Below are 16,757 nucleotides of genomic sequence, written 5' to 3'. Positions count from 1 at the left end.
GGGATAAAGCAGAGGGATGTAAATCTGTTACAAGCTTGAAAAAAGTATGGTTCAGTAACATGTGCTTCAGAAATACTTGCTGATTGCTGAGGTGGTGGTAGTGGGTGATGCTGCTGCTGGTTGCTGAAGAGTAAGAGATGTGCAAGCCAAGTTAAGTGAATGTCATACTAAGAGAATAAGCAGGGAACGGGGAAAAGAGAATATATTCTTTTTTTAAAAAAGATTTTATTTATTTATTAGACAGAGATAGAGACAGCCAGCGAGAGAGGGAACACAAGCAGGGGGAGTGGGAGAGGAAGAAGCAGGCTCATAGCGGAGGAGCCTGATGTGGGGCTCGATCCCATAACGCTGGGATCACGCCCTGAGCCGAAGGCAGGCACTTAACTGCTGTGCCACCCAGGCGCCCCAAGAGAATATATTCTTAATAAGACTTTGGTACAAAGGAAAACAAACAATTAAGGTAACCTCTTTTCTGTATATCTAACAATCCTTCAAGTTCTATTAAATCTACAAGTATTTCTTAATTCTGTCTTTCTATCTTCACTGCCATGGTCTAAATCTGGTCTCCATCCTTTCCCATCTGAATTACCCCAGTAACTTGCATCCTACATCTGGTCTTGGATCCTTCAATTATCCTTCACATCTGCTGCCACTGTGATATTTTGCTAGTTAAATGAAAATCTGTTCATGTTATTTTCCTTCCTAACATCCTTAATATTTTCCTCTGGCCTTCAGGATAAAGTTAAAACGGCTTAGTCCATAGGGCTTTCTACAATCTAGTCTCCACTGAGCTTCTAGATGTGCAACAATGAGCTATGAGTTTGAGCAAAAGCAGTAATTCAGAACAATTCAAAACCCAAACCGTCCGTATGTTACTTAAAGCAGGCAGTTAGCCACACTTTCTGAATAACCGTTCAATGCTTGGCTTTCCAGTCACAGAACTAGTTTTATATTTACATTTGGCGTTGGCAGAGATTCTGTGGAGGTTACAGACAAAGCTGAGAAAGAGTGCCACAATCTTATCTCACTTGGCAAAAGTTTAAATGGAATCTTAGAAACTCAAGGAGAAAAAACAAACTGAAATATTGCTCTCCAACTTGATCGGGCATTTCTTCAAAGGCAGACTAGCGTAGTCTTACAGAGGCAGCTGAGGATTTTAAGTTGGACAGTACCAGGTTTGAATCCTGACTGACACTAGGTAACCGTGCGACCTTGAAGATTCTATATTTAATCTCCCTCAGCCTCAGTTTCATTATTTGTAAAAGAGTAAGTAATACCAATCTTGTAGGGTTGCTGAAAAGATTAGAGATGACATGTGTGAGGCCATTATTCTTAAGACCGCTGCAAGTCCCCAGAAGTAAAAGACAGCCCAAAGAAAGCCATTTACAGGATACCTCAATTTTGAGTAAACGGCTGGAATTTGGATCTGAGAGAGGAATCATGTGAGTGCAAAAGCAGCACATAGGCATAATAGGGCCCCCCAAATTTTGCTATAAGCTCTTTGCAAATCTCCAGTTGTACTTTAAAGAGTTAACTAGAATTGCCAGCTGCTGAACCAATGGGATTTCCTCTGCAGCTGCCAGCAAGACTATTCCTGCAAAAAATGAGAAGGTGGTTTTGAAATAAAACTCACACATAAGTACTCCTCTCATTAAAGAGGAAATAGCCTGAGCCTAGAGCCCCCATTAATATTCAGAGCAAGATGTGGATTATGGGATAGTAAGGAGCATAAGAGAAGTGGCTGAGTTGCCAGTAAAGGCTACATCATCTGGGCCGATTTCAGTTGGTGTCTGGACTGTATCATGGTACCACAGCCAGTGGGTATTAAGAAAGACTGTCTCCCGGGGCACCTGTTCATGAAAATAAGGAGTGAGGTCCCTATAGGGCAAATAGATTAGGGTTACAGGACCCAGTCGTAGTCCTCTTAATTCATCATACAATTACTGCCATGTTGCAAACCCCCCCATTGATATCACATGGGGAAATGATAGATGCTGTAAGTGAACCCAGAGATTTGGTGTAGCATTTCCCAAACTTAACTAATTATACTGATCATCTGAAGTCTGTTAAAGCAGAAAATCCAGGTCCCTTCTCTGGAGGTTATGAGTCAGAAAGTCTGGCATGGGACATATGGTTTTGTATTTTTTAAAATAAGCTCCTCCGGATGAGTCTCTTCATTAGACAGGCTGGACGACATTGATATAGTCCAATGGTTCGGTTCCCAAAGTATTATCCTCAGACCAGCAGCAGTAGTATCACCTGGGAATTTACTAGAAATGGAAATTCTTTGGTCCCATTCAGATCTACTGAATTGGAAACTCTGGGGCTGGAACCCAGAGACGTGTTTTAGAAGCCCTCCAGCTGATTCTCACACACATGAAAGTTCGAGAACTACATATATCAAATGTGGCCCAGAGACTTGGAAGCTGGGAGGTGTAGTGGTAGTAGGAAATATGTCTAGTCCAAATTTTTCTAGGACTTGGAAAGTCATGGTTTCAATCCAGGTGCTGACTGCTGATAGTCCCTTGATATTACTACCCCTTTTTCTATTTTCTAAGCAGTAGTTTGTTTTTGTGGATCTCATCTAGTTTCCCAAATGCCGAAAGCCATGTCCCCCTCTCCTTCCTGATAGCAAAGGTACTTCATTATTTATTTTCTTACTTGAAATCCTTCTGTTGCTCAACAACCACCTTAAAGACACGGGTTGAATGCCCAGTTGACTCTATTTATGATTGATGCTCGTAGTTCTATCAAAATGTTTTTCACTATTAGTATGTACCCACCGAGCTACTACAAGATTTTTTAAAGGAAAAAGTATAAGACGAAGACAAACTGTCTTGCTCTCCTTCTAAGTCTCACTATTTTTTCAACCTTTGGAAGGCCAATGCAATGCTTAGAGATATTGTCCATTTTAAAAATAGCCATCATTTTGGGGCTCCTGGGTGGCACAGCGGTTGAGCGTCTGCCTTCGGCTCAGGGCGTGATCCCGGCGTTATGGGATCGAGCCCCACATCAGGCTCCTCTGCTATGAGCCTGCTTCTTCCTCTCCCACTCCCCCTGCTTGTGTTCCCTCTCTCGCTGGCTGTCTCTATCTCTGTTGAATAAATAAATAAAATCTTTAAAAAAAAAATAAAAATAAAAAATAGCCATCATTTTGAAGGATAACTCCTGAGATCACTGCTAACATGGAAATATTCTCATTTAATATACAGAAGCAGGAATAAAAAAAAGAGAGAGAGAGAGAATCACTAATGAGCCAGTGAGACTATTTGCTGGCAGAGCAGTGAATGAGGCGTATTAGTTTGCTAGGCTTCCATGTCAAAGAGCCACTGACTAGGGGGCTTAAACAGCAGACATTTATTTCTTGTAGTTTTGGAGACTGGAAGTTCAACGTCCAGGAGTTGGTAGGGTTACTTCCTTCCATGAGCTTCAGGGAGAATCTATTTCATGCTACTCTCTTAGTTTCTGGTGGTTTGCTAACGATCTTTGGCATTATCTGGCTTGTAGACATATCACCCCACATAGTGTTCCCCTTATGTGCGTGTCTTATGTCCTATTTTCTTCTTTTTATAAGAACACCAGTCACAGTGGTCCAGTCTATTGCAGTATGACATCATGTTAACTAATTGCGTCTGCAGTGGCCCTATTTTCAAATAAGGTCACATTCTGAGATCCTGGGGGTTAGGACTTCAACATACAAATTTGATTAGAGGTGAAGGAGACAATTCAACCCCTAACAGATGTGTTGATTTAGGGAGAAAGCCACATGTAAACTCCAAATTTATAAGACCTAAAATGGTGTTGCTTCTGGATTTAATGGGTTTAGGGATTGAATAAAAAATCTCAATGATGCATGCCAGTCCTGGCTCCAATTAGGAAAGATAATTCAAAAGTGAGCATATTTCTGACACTGACTTATCTGGAAGTTCTTCCAGTAAATAAACAATACAAAGCTCATAAACAAGTGTTAAGAAAGATATTTGTATTGTTTGTATCAGATTATAAATGATCAAATTAGACTAAAGTCAAATTGCTCTATTTATGTTGGAAAGAGTGGGAAATTGTAGGAGTTCCTGTACTTAAGTTATCAACTCAGGTTGATTTCACTTCTTTGAACAGTCAGATTTCTTCCCTGGTAGTTTCCAAATAAAAGCAATAAACTCACCTAGAGGTTAAAGTTTTAAGGCAAGCTAGTTGCTACCCATTTAAAAGAGGGTAATTAAGGGGGACCTGGGTGGCTCAGTCGGCTGAGCGTACAACTCTTGATTTCGGCTCAGGTTGTGATCTCGGGGTCATGAGATCTGTGTGGTGTCAGGTTCCACTCAGAGTGGAGTCTGCTTGAGAGTCTCTCTCTGCCTCTGCCCTTCCCCCTGCTTGCACATGTGCACTCTCTCTGTCTCAAAATAAATAAATAAAATCTCTAAAGAAAAAATAAAAATAAAAAGGAGGATAATTAAGGATGTACAAAGTCATTTGAAGGAAGCATTTAAATAGGTATATGATGCTATGAGTGAGCACTGAGGGTAATAGTAGTCTAACTAACTCCTTGAGCTAGATTTGCATATTTGGAGATTTTTAATTACAATTTTGTGCGTGTACATAGACTAGCCTTCAAAAGAGAATAACAGGCAATTGTACCCTCTTTTATCTGCTAATTAAAGTCTCATCTTGGACTGAGGGTCAACTGCCTCTCCTAGTTTTTTTAATGTCAAGGTCCAACATGTTGACACCAATTAATGATGGAACTTTGGAGGCCTCTAAAGGCTATCCATGATCACATTGAACATTGTTTGGCCTTTGTTTCTGATGCACATATTGTTAATCTGATCCTGACTTAGAGGTTTTGCCAATGAAATTCCATTGGCTGTTCTTTTTTATTCCATCACTATATTTACATATTGTACCCCCTGTACTTTTTAAAAAGCAAAATAGTGGTTCACAAGGCATATACTTATGTTCCAAGGAAGTGATGCAATTGCTTTTGGCAAAATAATGAAACTTTCAGCATAGTTCTAAAGTTCTCTTTGTATCAACACTTCTGGCTGTGTTTTCAGTTAGAGTGGAGATTTTGCCAACAACCGGCTGTTACTAATCTGGTTCACAGCTGAAAAAATCATTTTCTTGAAATGGTTCCCCATCAAAACGTAATTATAAATGCCTATAATTACCCAGGGTATCTGTCTATACACTAATGGTTGTAGGAAATAGAGGAACTGCATTGATATGACCCATTTGACAACACCCACCACATACTTAATAATCTCACCTTTCACATTTCAGACTCTGAAACTATAAAAGAAACGAGCCCTTCTTTAGGGTGGAGATAACGGTCCAAACCTGTAGACGTTCTCCTCTCAGGCGAGGATGGAAACAGAAACTGGTGGTGGCATAAACAGGAAAAGTTTAGTTAAGACCAATCTTAGCTTGGGCATTGGGAAATTCCTCTGTCTCTTAGGTTTACATTAGATATCTGGTTATTTGGCTGAAAAATAAATGTATAATTGTGTGTAGAAAGGAGATCAGTGGCCCTAAAATATATTTCTGTAACAATTCCAGTGATGAATGCACGATAAAATCAACAGAACTGAAAGTCCTTCAAGCAGGAGGCTCTGCTTTGCGAACCAATGACCAATTTCTCATGATATATTTTTTTTAAGATTTTATTTATTTGAGAGAGAGTGTGAGACAGAGAGAGTGTGTGTGTGAGAGACAGAGAGGGAGAGAGAAAGAGAACGAGTGGGGAAAGGGACAGAGGGAGAGGGAGAAGTAGGCTTCCCATTGAGCAGGGAGCCCGACACAGGGCTTGATCCCAGGACCATGAGATCATGACTTGAGCCAAATGCAGATGCTTAACCGACTGAGCCACCCAGGTGCCCCAATTTCTCATACTACTGGAAGAGTTACAAGAAGTTTTTATATCTCTATGTCACTACCGGGGAAAGAGGACAAGGGCAGGATAACTACAAGTGATTCCCATCTCTGCTGATAGAACAATATCAGATCATTCAGAGAAGGAAAATGCCTCCACCCCGTTTTAGAATTGTTCTCAATAAAGATTTTTCTTCCTCTTCCTTCCTCCCTTCTTCCCTCTGCCTGTCTTCCTTCCTTTCCTTCCTTCCCTCCTTCCGCCCCTCCTCCTTCCTTCCTTCTTTCTTTCTTCAAATACTTATTAAATTATTGAGATCCACTTGATGGTGTTACTTGGGAATAGGAGTTAGAGAATGATGTGAATCTATATAATGCAAAGGAAAAGGAAAAGTAACATTTTTAAAATTTATAATATACAAGTGCTTTATTCACTATCCCATACAACACTCACCACCATCCCATGAGATTGTTACTGTAAACTTCTTATTTTAGAGGGGAGAAACTTGAGGCCCATCTCTAGAGTAGGGCTTGATTAACTTACTTTCCCAAAGTCTATAACTTTAGATGATGGAATTCCTGTTCAAACCCAGGCTTGCTTGCCTACAGATTTTGTGTTGTCACTGTAACCTTCAAGATGTTCCACTTCCCATCTCTGTGAACTTGGTAAATGACTTAAAAGCTTAAAGCTATAGTTCATCGTCTGCACCGAAGATCTTAACACCGTTTTGCAGGATCGCTGTAAGGCTTGATGTGAAGACAGTACAGAAAGTGCCTGTACATTTTTAAGTCATTCAGACACCCCGCACTAGCGCCCCCTGTCCTGAGCCCAGGGAACACCCTGCCGAACTATCATGGTACTTACACGACCCCTCCAACTCTGGACAGATCCATAAAAGACTTCTCTGAAGACTAACCAGAAGACCTGTCCAGCTTAGCCGACCTAACAAGCTAGAGGCGCCCTCTTTGTTGTCCTGGGTTCCGGTGAATGGTATCCCCTTGCCCTTCTCCACCTAAGGCTCAAAATACTATGTTGGAGCTTTAGTCTTCTAACTCAATTCTTATGAAAACACAGCTATTTTAATGAATGATTTCATAAGAGCACTTTGTGATAGCGGAGTGGGGGGGGGCAGATGGCATCAGGTACACAGAAAGGGACAGAGAGGTGTGCTCGTGACTAGGGAGAAGCTTGCAGGAAGAGAAGGGGAAGTGAGAGCATACATGGAGGCTCCCCCGCCCCTCATTTCTGCAGATTCTTGATTCAGTCCTTCCTACATGGATATATCCTTCTAGATTTTTAGTCTATTTGCTGCTACCCTTCTCAAAAATGCCCATTGTCATTGAACATCATCTATGGTTTGGTGTCCTGCTAGGCACTTGACAAATTGTCATAGCACACTTATGCTATTGTCTCCTTTTTACCGCTGAGAAAAAGAGGGACCAGAGAGCAGGCAAAATGCAAAGAATGTTGAAAAACAGGTCCATTTGAATGCAGACCTCCTGATTTTTTGCCGACTATACTGTCTGTCATACTTCCCTAATTTGGAAATTCGTATTTTCCTTTACCTTCCTTTACAAGGCAAGAAAACAACATTATACATTAGCAGCAGCAGCGACAACAATAAAACCCCAAATCTTCGTTTCTTAAAACAACAAAGGTTCTTCACTTAGTTCGCCTGTTTGAGCGTTGGGCGCGCAGACTCGGCTGCGGGTCATCCTCACGCGGGGCTCGGACAACCAGGCTTCCGGCAGCGCTGGAGCCCGCGGCAGCGGAGCGGGGAGCTGGAGAGCACGGAGCGGCACCCGCATGCTTTCTAGAGCAAGCAGCAGGCCGTGCCAGCGGAAGAGGGTGAGGATAATCCTACCACGTGCCGAGAAAAAGGAGACGTGGAAGTACTAGTGAGCAGCGCTAATACATCCCCCAGAATCTCAACAGTAAGGATAGAATAAAAATGAAGAAATCAGCCGCAGAAGTACTGAGTTTAGAAAGCAAGGTCCTTTTCGGCTCATTTTTTGACTCCAAGCCCTGCTCAGTTTGTCTTTTTCATGTGTTGACTTACTTGCGCGGTGGGAGATATTCAACGACTGGAGCCATTTTAAATATGGGGGGATACAGGCATATTTTTAGCAAAGCTGAAAAAAACAGGTTGGTCATGGAAATTACCTAGTTTAGATTTAACGGCATATGGTTCACAATTGCTAGAAATTGTTGCTTTAGTAAGTGGAAAATTTTTCATATGCAGGGTGTTAACAAAGCACATCTCTGGAAAAAATGGAAGAGTGTTTTGGTATTTTGTGTAGAACAGATGGATCTGGAGTGCTTGTAGAATTTGGTGCCCTTTTCAGATGAAAGAAGTTATGGATTTGTGAACTGAAAATCTGTATACTCTCCAGGTTATTAATTACGTCCAGCACCTTCTTTTTTAAATTTTTATTTATTCATTTGTTTCAGAGAAAGAGAAACATGAGCTGGGGGTGGGTGGCCTGAGAGGGAGGGAAAGGGAGAAATCTCCAACACACTCTGGCCCAGCGCAGGACCTGATCTCACGACCCTGAGATCATGACCTGAGCAGAAACCAAGAGTCCCACGCTCAATGGACTGAACCACCCAGGCTCCCCTATTAAGGCACGTTCTAATTCAAAATCATTAGACTGGCAAAAGTTTCTACTTTTAGGATTCTGTAAAACCTACATTGATCTTGAATTAATAAAGCTAGGAAGTGTGATGCATGTAAAGGTCTTTAAGGAAGGCAGACTTCATATCCCCATCCTGAAGTTATTTCCTGTAAGAGCCTTAGTTATTTTCCTAATTTTTAAGGTTATTTCTCATCTGTTAATGGGGGGCATATTAATAAGTACATGTGACAAGTACTACCATAAAATATATCTCTATCTCCAAAATATATCTTGATACTATTCACTATTCTTCAACTCAAATACTCCAAATTCATGCAAAACTTGTCTCTTAGCTAGCCACCATTGATAGCCTCCTTATGATTTTTCTTCTTTCTCCAGCCCATTCATTACTCAGTAGACAAAGGGATCTTTCTCACCTGAGGACTTTTACACATGCTATCCCACTATTCCCCCCCATTTCCTGCATTTTTGCTCTGTTTCTTTCTTTGGTTAATGGCTTAACTTCTTTCTTAAAGCAGCCTTTCTTAAACTTCCTATCTCTAGCTGCTTCCTCTTATTATTTCCTACCTTAGCTCATTTGTTTCCTTCACAGTGTCTATCCTAATTTATAATTGTTTTTTCTTCTTTGTTTACTTCTTTCTTTGTTTTCCATACTTGAATATGAGTTTTACAAGAGCAGAGACTGGCTTGATCTTATCCATCCTTGTCTTTACGAAACACGGAGCCTGGCAGGTGCCAAAGAAATGAGCGAAGGTGTGATGCGCGAAGGGATTGTTGTGAAGAGGAAGTGAGATAATTCAGCGCGTCTGTAAGCACCTACGTGGCGCTCAGTAAATATCCGTATTCTGTCCCTTTTCTTTACCAGTGCTGCCCAATCAATCTACACCTCTTCCCTACATCTCCCTGCTTGAGGAACACTGGTGTGATTCCCTATCACATAGAAATGTCCTAGAAATTTAAACTTAAAGGTAAAAAATAGTGAAATAGAGGGAACAGAAGAGGTTACTCTTGGCTTTGATACATTTGTCTTTTCTACATCTGTGCTTTTGTGGATTATGTACTGACACCCTCACATGACCTTTCCTGTGCTGAATTTGGAGGTTTGTAATCAGCTAAAAAACATTTATTTCTTACTATATTTTCCTATAGGCTATGCAGTATCTCTGAATTTGTCTTGAGCAGTGGTATTGCAAAATTATTTGACTATTTTATTGTGACTTTTTCTTATTATTTAAAAAAATGAGTGGAAAATGAAAATATAAATATGCATAAACTAGGGAAGAAAAGGTCAGGGTGAGAATACGATTAAGGCAAAGGTGAAAACAATTAAGCATGTAATGGATGGTTAACATTTAGTTGTTTTGGACACATTGAAATTAAATTGATTAATAGTGTCTTTACAAAAGAAAAGAATAAATTTAAAGAACAGCATGAAGTGCTAGACTTTATTATCAAGTATTATGCCTAAAAGGTGAGGGATAATTATGAAATTTATATCAGTTCCTCTCCGTGGAACCGAATTCCCCTCTAAAATCCATCTCTTACGTATTTGACTTTCTTATGTATTTTTAGTCTGATTTTGTCTGAAAGTAGCAGCTTGCTCAGGGAGCATCCTCCTTTTCTCCTCCGGAAGATGGACAAACCTACTCCCTGAGTTTACTTGTAAGAACTTATGACGCAGTGAGGTGAAGAAACTAGTCCCACAAGCCTGCCTCAGTGCTTCCTCCCCAGTTGCCTGAATACTTCTAGAGGCTAGGTCTGCAGGCAAAGAGACCAGAATTTATTTCAAAGTAACCTTTCATAGTTTGGGACTAATATTCATTTATACATGGTGTCTGTTTTGGGATGGGAAATATTTACCAGTGGACAGGCAACAGTTCTAGATACTCAAGAAGAAACACCCTTAAGGCATCTTTTGCTTTGATTTCTTCTTGGTTAATTAATCCCTCCATTGGCTACAGGGTGTTTACTTCAGACTGTTTCTGTTGTTGTTCTTGTTTGTTTTTTTAGAAGACTAAAGATCAATTAGAGGAGACCACAACTTGTGTTTCTAAAACAATGCTACTTTAATGAATCAGGTCCAGAAGAATTTTTCTGACTCTCCTGCAAGCCTGACCTGCTCCATAACTCTGGCCAAATTGTTCTGGAATATGCCTGTGCACTTTGACACATTCACTCTTTAGATTTGGTGTGTCCGAAGGTCACTGAACTTGGCCAAGTTCTTAATATTGCTTTGGATTTGCAGAATAAATTTTGGAGTTCTGCCCATATTTCCTAGCATTTCATCCCCCACAAGCCTATCCCTATTTTTCTTCCATTACCCACTGCCCTAAAGGCAATTACCATCCTCATTGCATGAGCCTTATTCCAAGTTCTCAGCAGCCACATGTGACTAGTGGTTACCTGCTAGTACAGAAGGTTCTGTTGAACAGTGCTGCTCTCGAGTATCCATATCTTCCCTAGACTTCCCACCAGTTTCTCTCAACAGATGACTACCTGATCAAAATATGAGCAGCCCGGATTGGAATGTATCAATGACCACACAACTCAAGCTAAGTCTTAGTACAAATGTCCTTGACATTTTTCTCTTTTCAGTTAATGGTGCATATCGTTGTTTTCCAAACTCTTTCACAAGGCTTACAAAATCCATCCTGACCTTTACCATTTGTCTAACTTCACCATTCCTTTCCCTTGAACTGTCCTCTTCCGCACTACTTTACATTTCTTGACTCCAATTTTAAACTTGCCATTCCTTGTCTGGAATATTCCTCCCTGCTCATCAACGTCTCAGGTATTTTCTGGTGTTGTGGAACACTTTAAAATGAGGTGCTCAATACCTTTGGACAACTTAGAGATGTGTGGCTAATTTAATGTCGCTTGACTATTCATATCATTCAACATCAGAAAGCAATTTAGGGCATAGGGAGAATGTGGAACCGTATTTTGTACACGGAAAATTATGAAATGCCAAACTTTTTAAGTGAAGAGGTCTCAACCCTTGGGACTTAAACTGTTCCAAGTGTTTTGTAAGAAACAGACATTTTGTGTCTTTATTTGTAGGCATGTGTGTGCGCGCGCATGTGTGTGTGTGTAACTCACTCCCATCGCCAAAAACTTTTCTCTTGACCCCTATACCCCACACTTAAAGAGACAATGCAGGAGCTCTGTGGATAAGATGCAAACTACATCTGAATCTATTCCAATATTTAACTCTAAGACGGTATTTCAATACTAGCCGAGCCTTTGAGAAGCATGCTGTAAACATCCTTGCCGATCTTTTGTGATCTCTATCTAGAGGAAACATTTGGGAAGGAGAACCATCCACAGCAAGAGTAGGGTTGTCAGGAGCAGCACAGACACCTGACTCCTACTGGTTAAGAGCATTTAATGGCGAAGCCAAATTATAGCAAAGAATGCCACAGAGTTGGAGTGCCTGCACTGAAGATATGTCCTAGTACTAAAATATGTTAGTATTAACATTTGAATGGATATCAAATGTGAGCTTGCACCTCACCTACATTGTCTCTTCATTGCCTCCTTGTCTCCATGTTTGGGGTACAGAGACTGAGGACAATGGTCTCTGCAGGAAACGTTTATGACAGAAGTACAAGGATCTTTTTCCGACACGTTTACTCAAGACTGGAGAATTTACTCTGATGCACGTTTCAGATTGATTAGAAAATGGAAACAAAATTTAGATTCACAATATACTTATGGTTGCAATTATTATGTTGAAAATGCAGTAGCTATAACAAAGATTTCATAACTCCCATTCAGTAGATCCCAATTTGACCAAAATTAGCATATTCATCTTAATTTTCAGACACTGAACCAAGAATTCATAATCTTAAATAAGCCAAGAATGTAGACTGACTTGAGAAATCACTCACAATTCCAATTAAATGCCTCTGATCATTTTTCTTTCTCAGTTCATGCAAGGTCTGCTTCAGTAAAACATGCTCATCTGTTTCTGTGTAATTAAAAAATATCCTGTACAGGAATGAAGTACATAAAAAAAATAATCAGATACACTAGCTAAACTATTGCATATGGAAGTTGTCCCAGTTTGCATTCTCAGTGATTAGTCTCTCCACTTTCTTTAAATATCACAAAAATGAGTGTAAATTAGCATGCAGCTATTTTCAAATTAATGGTAACACATAAAGCTCAATGTTCAATTTCGCAGGGAGAGTTGGTTTTGCGTAACAGCTATTACTGGATCCCCCAGGCAGTAAAGCATGGGCCAGGCTCTGTCTCAGGCATTACAGGAAAACCCTATTATTCCATTACCCTCACTGTGTCCAAGGCCCCGATGAAATCCATGATTGCGTTCTCTGGCACTTACATTATGTTTTGATTACTATGAAATCTTTTAAAAAATATTTTGTTTCTTAGGATTCTCAAGCACAAACAATCACCCATCCTATCAAAACAAGACAAGCCATAGCATGTATGAATACAAATTTTTAGAGCACGTGTACACAGATAAATGAACACACGTGTAGGGCAGGTAACTGTTTCTAAATGATATCATACTGCTTCTCTTAGTTGCCCCTACTCAACACTGTCGTAAGCAATTCACGACCCCATCAGCTTTAATGAGTCCCAGCCTTGAGGCCGAGGCTCAACAATCCTGGTCTCCAGCTGTGTGAGAGGCCGTGGCTGTGTATCGTCCAACGCACAACTTGAATGATTTTGCTAAACAAATGATGTTCCCCTGTAAACTTAAGAAGTCTAGAGAAAATAAATTTGTTGGGCATTTACTTTCACTGAAATACGGTGCTCAATATATTGATATGTGATATCACGTTTCATTCTAACCATGGCCCCGAGAGTCACAATTCTTATCCCCATTTTTATCAATGAGGAAACTAAGTCATATGGCAGATAACCGACTTGCTCAAGAACAGACTACCGAGGCAAAGAAGCAAACCCAGGTTTAGCACCCCGGAGTTTATTCCTTTTCTAATTTATCATGCAATTTCTGGTCACTGAAACCCTTCCTATGTTGTTATACTTGGAATGAAAACGTCTCAAGGACATACAGGGGCAAATCAACGAACGAAAGTAAAATGTAGCAGGACCTGAGGCAGAGGACCCGTGACCACGCACGCCTGATTCCTGAAGCAAAAATAGTCAAGGCCCCAGGCAAGGGCACTGGGACTCAGTCTGGGCCTCCGTCCTACTGGAGGTAGGAACGTCACACAGGGAGACCAGAAGTCCAGGTGCCCAGGCTGTGCCTGTGGGGTGGGCTGCTGGCCAGATCTCCACAAACGCCTGAGCCCGTACCACGGGACGTGCGATCTTCCAAGGGCCGTTACAGGTTTTCGCCATGCACTTCCATAAGCCGAGTCCTTTAAAAGATAAAGATAGCTTTCTGTGGAGAAGGAACTGCTGCTTTGTGATGTCTCTTTTTAGTTTAACATGAAGCAAAACGTAACAATGCTGACCTGGATCTGCTCAGTCTCACCAGGAGATGAGAGCGTCGACGCTTTGTAAAAAACAAGATTTTTATGCCAAATCTAGTCAGATTAGATTGTATAAGATCTGTTGTCCCATGACTCCGAGTCCTTTGGAAAGCATCCCAATTTCTACTATTAGAGTCCCCCCTCTGGTTTTTGTATGCACGGGCACACGCCTGGTGGGCAGAGACGCAGTCTGAATTTGAGATCAGGCATTTTGTAGTAAAGGCCACATCCCACGCAAGAGCAAAATCTCTCATGTGCTGCTTTTCACAAAACTGCAAAGCTGTAAGGACAGCATTAACTGAGAGATCTGCAGCACGGTGTTGGGGTGCATTTTCGAAGATCAGCTTTTGTGTCTCATTGTTATCAGTTTTTCCAGGTTAGAAGGGCTGTGTTTGATTTGTTTTTCAGCTCGGAAAATACAAAAATTGTATTGTGGAGAGATACAATAGATAACAGGGACTTTGAAGTCAGGCATCCCAGATTTCAATATAATCTCAGCCACTGGCCCAGTGTGTGTCATTTAAGCTCTGTGAGTTTGGGGGTTTTCATCTGCAAAAGTACCTCAAAGAGGTAATATAAAGGATAAATTAGGTAAAGCACCAAGTATATAGTTAGTACTAAAAAATCAGTATCTGTTAATATTTCAGGACAATCTTTGTAGTTGTAGAGCTTTTAATATTAATCGATATGCCATGCGTGGTGTTAGTTCCCTTATATATATTATCTGTAATTTGTGTAACAACCACAGCCAGAAACCATGACTAGATAGATGTTTCTCATTACATTGTGTTAAATGGATTGGAGAAAAAAAGAGTCCAGGGGCGCCTGGGTGGCTCAGTCAATTAAATGTCTGCCTTCAGCTCTGGTCATGATCCCAGGGTCCTGGGATCGAGCCCCACATCAGGCTTCCTGCTCAGTAGGGAGCCTGCTTCCCCTCTCCTTTTGACCCTCTCCCCTGCTTGTGTTCTCTTTTGCTATCTCTCTCTCTCTCAAATAAATAAATAAAAATTTTTTAGGGGCGCCTGGGTGGCACAGTGGTTAAGCGTTTGCCTTCGGCTCAGGGTGTGATCCCGGCGTTATGGGATCGAGCCCCACATCAGGCTCCTCCGCTATGGGCCTGCTTCTTCCTCTCCCACTCCCCCTGCTTGTGTTCCCTCTCTCGCTGGCTGTCTCTATCTCTGTCGAATAAATAAATAAAATATTTTTTAAAAATTTTTTTTAAAAAAGAAAAAAGTCTAGAGACACAGGAATAATCAAGGGGCTAAGAGTGGTTCGGATGTGGAGTTCTCATGAAGATGGTGGTAGTGGACAGAAGGAAAACCCACTTAGGATTTGGCTTTTGGAGAACAAATGTTGGCTGTGATGGCAAGGAATAGCAAGAACTTAAATGATAAGCCTTTTTATTTAATCTCTCTGACTAAAATCCACTGATGAGAGAGCACTGACTTGGCAGAATATTCAAATGAAGAGGGAAGACTGTAAAAAGACATATCCAGAAATGACAGGCTAGGTAGCCTTTGTCTTCTTCATTCAGTACCAGCAGATATTTTTTTGAGCATCTGCTGTGTTTCAGATACAGTGTCAGGTATTTGGTGCTGTATAATAAGACTTGGAATACATAATAAAAAATGACTGACTCAAAGATATGCAGAGAAATTATAAGCAGGCTTATCTGGATGGTTTGGTTGTAAATAACAATAAAAGGCCCCTCAGACTGGTTTAAAAAAAGGACATTTATTGGTGAAATAATTGAAGAGTCTAGGATCTTGGTGCTTAGATAACGTATGGACAATCTGGGTTTTTCTCAATTTTTCCTCTGCCTTCTTCAGCATTGGTTTTATTCACAGGAGTGTCCTCTTTCATGGCGGCAAGATGACCAGCAAAAGCCCCAGACTGTCATCCTTACCAGACAGGCAACTCCAGTAGGCAAAAAAATGCTTCAACTTCTCACAGCTTCTTAGTAGTTCTAGCAAATATTGGCGATGGAGATATTCGCCCGGTGTTTGGATCATATCTCCCTTCTTGAGCTAATTACTGTGGCCTGGGGTTTGCCCTAGTGAACCTTATGGACCTGAAGAAAGGGAAGTTACTCCAAATAGAATGATTGAAATGTTATTACCAGAATTAAGAAGGATGAATTGGGTGATCAAAAATTACAAATGTTAATCATACCATCCAATTGATTCAAGCAAGGACCCCTTTTGTTGCAAATAACAGAAATCAGTCTCAAACTAGCTTAAACCAAAATGGAATTTGTTATAAAACCTCATGGAATCCAAGAGCAAGGAACGTAATAGGACCTCATAAGAAACTGAAGTGAGGAAATAAAATAAATTGGCATTACAGTTGCTTCCTCCATCTCTCTCTCTTTCTCTCCCTCTACTGATCTATCTCTCTATCTTTGTAATCATATTTTAATCTTTATTTTTCTCTTCACAACTTCTGTATTTGGGCTTTCTCTCATTCTTCAGTCAAATGTCTCTTTCTCAGTGCACATGACTTCTCAGTGCACATGACTATCTCACAATAAACTCTTCTGGAGTTTATATCTCCTTGGTTTCGACCACTCAAAAAAAAAAAAAGAAAGAAAGAAAGAAAGAGAAAGAAAGAAAGAAAGAAAGAAAGAAAGAAAGAAAGAAAGAAAGAAAGAAAAACAGTTACCTTATCTCACTCTCATTTCAAAATTTGTGAAATAAAATCCTATTTGTCAGACTTGGATCCGATGACCACTCTGGTCCAACCAAGTGTGGCACACAGCCTGGATTAAGTCCACCCCTGCATAAAGGA

The 16,757-nt window shown here is 40.6% G+C and overlaps 1 protein-coding gene across 4 annotated transcripts in view; it reads left to right on the top strand.

Moving 5' to 3' along the window:
* Positions 1 to 16,757, top strand: part of PTGER3 (prostaglandin E receptor 3) — a 176,024-nt gene that overhangs the window by 82,488 nt on the left and 76,779 nt on the right. The window lies entirely within an intron of this gene.

Source organism: Ailuropoda melanoleuca, chromosome 2 (genome assembly GCF_002007445.2).
Source record: "Ailuropoda melanoleuca isolate Jingjing chromosome 2, ASM200744v2, whole genome shotgun sequence".
NCBI lineage: Eukaryota > Metazoa > Chordata > Mammalia > Carnivora > Ursidae > Ailuropoda > Ailuropoda melanoleuca.
This window is presented reverse-complemented; position numbering and strand designations above follow the sequence as displayed.